This window comes from Coptis chinensis, chromosome 2, assembly GCF_015680905.1.
Source record: "Coptis chinensis isolate HL-2020 chromosome 2, ASM1568090v1, whole genome shotgun sequence".
Lineage (NCBI taxonomy): Eukaryota > Viridiplantae > Streptophyta > Magnoliopsida > Ranunculales > Ranunculaceae > Coptis > Coptis chinensis.
Window position 1 is genome coordinate 96,375,158 of NC_141457.1, and position 5,786 is coordinate 96,380,943.

Consider the following 5,786-nt stretch of genomic DNA (forward strand, 5'->3'; position numbering starts at 1 on the left):
CAGGCAGAACACCCATCTGTCCAGTTGTTGCAGGTATTATGACCATTTCTACCTGGAATCACCAGTAACATTAATGCTTATATTTCAGTGTTCTAAACAATACATGGTTTAAACTAGCAAATAGAGCGTGGAGCATAAGTGAGCACTAGACTAGGAATGGGATTGCCATAATGCTTTACTTGAAAATCTATTAATAGTAAAAACTTACTAAAGCAGAATGGGGAGGATTTAGAGTGAGGGCGGAAATATATTGTATGAGCATCAAAAGCTAACAACTAATTTCTCTCCATTTAGAGACTCATAGATTAAACTTTCTTTTTTTCAATTTTTGTTTGTTAAGTAGTAGATTTACACCAAGTAGTAGTCAATGAAAATAGGCATGTAGGATGAGAAATCTTATAATACAAGTACAATAATAGCAAAGAATACAACAAGAGCTCAATCCTAACCTCAACAATGTGACAACAACCCATACTCGATCCATGATATAATCCCACCTAAATTCACACTGCTCAAAGTGGAACACATTCCACAATTTAAAGTGGCTTAGTAAACCCAAAAGCCACACCCACGGATGGAATCAGCGAACGTGCAATTTCACTTTGCGGGGGGGGGGGATAAAAAAATCTGAATGAGATATACCATATAATCGATGCACATCTGTTGTGTTAAATCATACGCTTCAAATATTCCCATACACTTGATCTGCAAATAAAACAAATGGGCAATTACAATCCTCTAGCATACGTTTGAGTTCAAAACCTTTTACTCTTCTGATCTCTAGCTCAAACTGTCATTCCCTCTCCTGAAACATTGTAGAGTATTGAAGGCTCAGAATATTTAGAGAAGGGCAACTGACTATGAAAATTGCTAGTTATATATAGCAAAGAACTAAATACATCTCATCTCTTGCATTTTTGTTTAATCGGGAAACTGAAAATTTTCATTAGAAACAAAGAATAACTAGGTCGAGAAAACTTATGACTAGAAAAGAAAAGAAAAAAAAACATTCTCAAAAGCTACACTCTACAAGCAAACCAATTAACAATCTCTGTCCATAACATCCCCCCATCTTGCCAGAAAGTGTTCATAATAAACAATTCACAAATTCACAAACACTTTGCTGCAGTAATAAAGAAACCCCTTAAGGGCTATAACGACCTATTGTGATCAATTACTCTACCTCCAAAAGTATGTTCCAACCACATCCCCACATGGTCACAGGCGGAGCCATATATTCCAAATAAGTTGGCCTCTATTATAGACTAGGAATGTATGCCTGAGTAAGGAGATCCACTAGCCTAGACTAACCCAAAGTAATCCAGAGATCTCATGGAAACAGGACTGCCAAAAGAAATGACAAACCCGAAGACCGAAGTACATGATTAACTGACTCTCCAACTCTAGCACACAAACACAGTAATCCAATAAACTTGTTTATACGGTTATACAATTTGCCCATCCCTCTTAACATAGTTATACAATGTTGATCCTTATCCAACAAGACCATTTTTTGAGGTGAAAAACAAAGTTTTTATGCATTTACTAATCTAGACCTAAAAACAACCAGAATGTCATAGATTTAATGTTTGATCCAATAGGTACAATATAACACATATTGAAAAGAATAGTTAATGTTATGTGACTGAAATCTTCGGAAAACACTCACCAATAGCACATCTCTTCAGTTTTCACCTATGAAGCACGGACGCGGACACAAACGCGGCGACACATGCATATCTTAAAAAAGCAGGACGTGGACACAGCAAGGACGCGGATATTAAATAAAATTTTAAAATTTATTTGTATTTATGTAGTTGGGTTTAGGGTCATATATCATAATTTATCAAGATTCAAAACCACAAGAACAATAAAAAGAGTGATTGTTGGGGGCGAGAGACTTTACAGACTTTTGGAGGCGATTTATGAAGTATGTTTAGTTGATAATACAGTTGCAAGAGGAGTTTATAAGATCGAAGCTCGGAAGATTGTTAATTGTTGCAAGGTAGGTACAATATGGATAATATAAAGAACACCAAACTGACTTCAAAGTATGGATTATATGGTCTTTAATTCATTTTCCAGTTTCCACTCTTTATAAACTGAGGAATTATTGAGATCCTAAGTTCATATTAACACCTTCCTCTTTTGTTTTCTTCAGCAAGTTACACTAGAGAGTGAGTAGAGACAGACTGCCTGAAATAGTGGATTGCAAGAGTTTGGTGTAAGATAATCTCAGTAATCATTTGACTAATAATAACTCTAGCAGATGATTAAAAACTAATAGCAATACGTTATAAACCTATACACGAAAAGACACTAGATACATGTCCTAGAGGTTGCAATGAATCTAACAATCATGCATACAATACATTTACGAAGTTGTACACAAATATAAAAGAATGAGATAAAAGCTTACGGCATCATCGCATGTGGACCCAAAGCAAGGACTTTGCTCATCAAGATCAAGTAATCTTCACCTTCACCGTAAAGACCTAGGAGAAGAAGGCCTTGAATCCGATTAGCATTCGAGCTTAAACAAGTGGCCAAGCAGCAGCTCTTCTAGAAGGACCAATTCTTAAAGATTCGAACCACCGAGAGACAGTTCTTCTTGAACTTAAGTTTCCACCGAAGGTTTTGGGGGTGGACCGAGGGGAGGTGGCTCGCGAACTACCAAGATAATAATCTGAGATGTACCAATACTGGGATCTGAGGGGAGGTAGCTGTGAACTACCAAGAATAATCTGAGATGTACCAATACTCTGCCCCTCATTCTCATCTACTTTCTCTCTAATTCAAGACCACCCAACTCTTTCATCACAATCCCATAATCCAAAACATCATCACTACCAACTTTCTCCTTCTCATCATCGACACACGCCTCACTCACAACAAACTAATTACTCTCCCAAAAGTTCATCTCTTTTTCGTTGTTTTTCCTCAAAACTTACAAGAATCAGGTGAATCATCATCCAAACTTCCTATTTAATTTCCAACACTTCCTCTTCTTTCTCATCTCCTGTAACATTCACAGCCTGTACCTGAGGGACCAAAGTACTAGTACCAGCATCGACGAAGAACCCGCCAGAACGACTCTGATTATTCAAAGCAGAACCTCTCTGAACTAAAATTCTAGTCATCTTAAATTTCCAACTCAACCCCTCAAAATTGTCCTTCAAATACCCAAATGCTTATCACGTACTCTAGCTTTAGGTATAGTGAAAACAATACCAAAGCTAAAAGATTTCACAATTGTTTGCTCTTCCTCAAATATCAATCTCTGCATCCCCCTAACAATTCTCATGAGACCACACAACACTCAAATAATTTCTATATACTCAAAGATCACCAATAAATATACCTTTTTTTATTATTATAAAATTATATACAAGAAGAGATGAGAAGAAATCGAGGAACGAACCTGTTAAAAGAGACGAGGAGATTTCCTCATCGCGAGAGAATTGCAGCTCAATGGTTTTATGTTGAAGGCAAGCGAACTAGCGAAGGTGGGTTGGGTTTTGGAAATATGTTATCGGGCTCTTTTTTGTCTACTTTTTTCTATTGGTGGCAAATTTGTGTGTTGTTTTGGCGTTTACATACCTCCCCCCAAAGAAAATTTTGCCATCAAAATGGTGGCAAATCAAGGAATATGGCAAATTTTATCAACCGATTGAAAAACGTATCAATTCAAACAGTAGCAAATGGGTGATTTTTCGCATTTGCCACAATTTTCCATGACAAATGGTGCTATCAAACACAGCCTAAGTCCATAGCTACCAAACAGAAATGTTGAATTACCTTGAAAGGTGCATTTGCTGGGAAAGTTTTGTTAAGCCAAACATCAACAACCCAATTAGCGATCACAAACAATCTTCGAACAGTATAAAGAAGCGGTACCAATGCTCTCACAAGTGGCAAAAACAAAGAAAGCCCACTGATTATATTTTCAGTTAAGATCTGAAACGAAGGCAAGAACAGGTGTGGTGTAGCAGATCTAACCAAATGGTCATCACCTCTAGCGAACCCACCCAACACATACGCCAAAAGAAGGAACAAACCTATGGTTGTTCAAAGAATTACGTACATCCGAAACTGAGAACTTAAAGGGGCACAAAGCCTACTCAGGATCCCAAATTCCCAACTCCATTGCATCATATATAGAGAACTTAACTGAGAACTGGTAGGGAACAAATGTAACTCGGTTTTCACCACAGGCTTTCAGAATAGAGGAATGGACATGAATATGGAGCACTCCAGATTTTCTAACATTAGAAACTACCAAAATAAAACATGACATTTGACATATACAGTGAGTTGGGGACTTAGGTCTAGTGATTCCCAAAGGCAGCAAAGATGTATTTCTTCATGTAGTAAAAGCCTGATTGCAAGAGATATATACAACTCCCATGAATTAATAACCCTAAACAAGATGAATATGACTGCATTTGTGCATCTAGAAAGGTAATGGAGCATTTAGCCATGCCAGATATACAACTACTACCCTCTAAAATACTGTTGTGGAACTTTCAAGTTTAAATGGAAATGCAAAAGCCATCTTTTCAGCATAATAGATCTTTCCACAAGCAAGTACAACAGGGCAGAACCCTCTGTCGCAATGATAGTGTTGCTCTGTTGCTCAGAAGAGTTTTGTCAATGTAACATCTCACCAGTTGTAGCTGTTCACATTTTCTTCATTGATTCCTCTCCTCTCAACTTCTTGACAATAGCTATGGTTTCTGCCCCTCTAGATTTTCAATCGATGTGGAGAGGTAGGTTTCCCTGATTCCCTTAATCAAACCACCAGTAGTCTATAATGCAAATAGATTGGATCAGAATGGGAAGAGTTTATCCAACCCAGGGAATTGGATAGGACTATTAATGATGGTCCTATAATGATAGATACCTAAATTGATACACACACTCTAACTAAGAGCTCTAACATATATCCCATTAGAATTAACATAACAAGGCACCTAAACATACAAAAACTTGTCAAAAGTAAAAGTGTTTTGTAGTTATCAACAAATATAATACAATCTTCAAGGCCCACAAGTGGTAGACATAATTTTTGATAGATGAACGATAAGCTCATTAAAATGGAACAGAGCAAGTGTATAACACCCCGTGTTTTAATTCTTTTATTTTCCTAACCATGCACATTGACCTTAGCCATGAACCACGGCTATGACCCTGAGCCTGTTGAACATGAAAACGACAGTTTGACTTTGACAATGACGTGTTGACTTTGACAATGATGTGTTGACTTTGACCAGAGTCGATTGTTGACCAGGGTTGACTTTGACCAGTTGACCCAATTTGACCTTTTAACTCGGATTATGATTCGGTCTATTAGGATAGGTCTAGGGCTATTAGCATGCTTGGCTTTAGGCTAAGACCGTTATATATACGTGTGTATGTGTATTAACTATTATGTGATATTTCAATCTTATATGATATGCAACGTTATGACACTTAGACATCGGTATATTAATAACGCGTAACAAAAAATACATGAATCAAGATATTCCTCCGTTCTCTGAAATAATATATGTAATAAAGTGCAATAATGCGTAAACAAATTTACCACCTCTTTTAGAACTCTCCACGCCTCAAGTTTTAGAATTTAGTCTTATGACTGTTGATGTCATATGTTAGGTGGGCATTTATTGAATGTGCCATAAATGGCCTGTTAGCGTTATCTATGGGTATTCATTGAATGTGCCATGAATGACTAGATTGTTTGGACTGCCCTAGAGAGGAACTAAGGTATTCGCCTTGCTGGTTAG

At 37.2% G+C, this 5,786-nt stretch overlaps 1 long non-coding RNA gene across 2 annotated transcripts; it reads right to left on the bottom strand.

The window, feature by feature from the left end:
• Positions 1-361: 361 nt before the first annotated feature.
• On the bottom strand, positions 362-3,566 carry LOC147519329 (uncharacterized). Of its 2 annotated transcripts, XR_015212160.1 has the most exons (3): positions 3,422-3,566; positions 2,420-3,290; positions 362-805 (listed from the first exon to the last, which is right to left on the bottom strand). It is a non-coding gene; the product is annotated as an uncharacterized LOC147519329 (long non-coding RNA). The 2 variants fall into 2 exon arrangements; XR_015212159.1 differs by lacking the exon at positions 3,422-3,566 and having other exon boundaries at positions 2,420-3,401.
• Between the last annotated feature and the right edge of the window lie 2,220 nt (positions 3,567-5,786).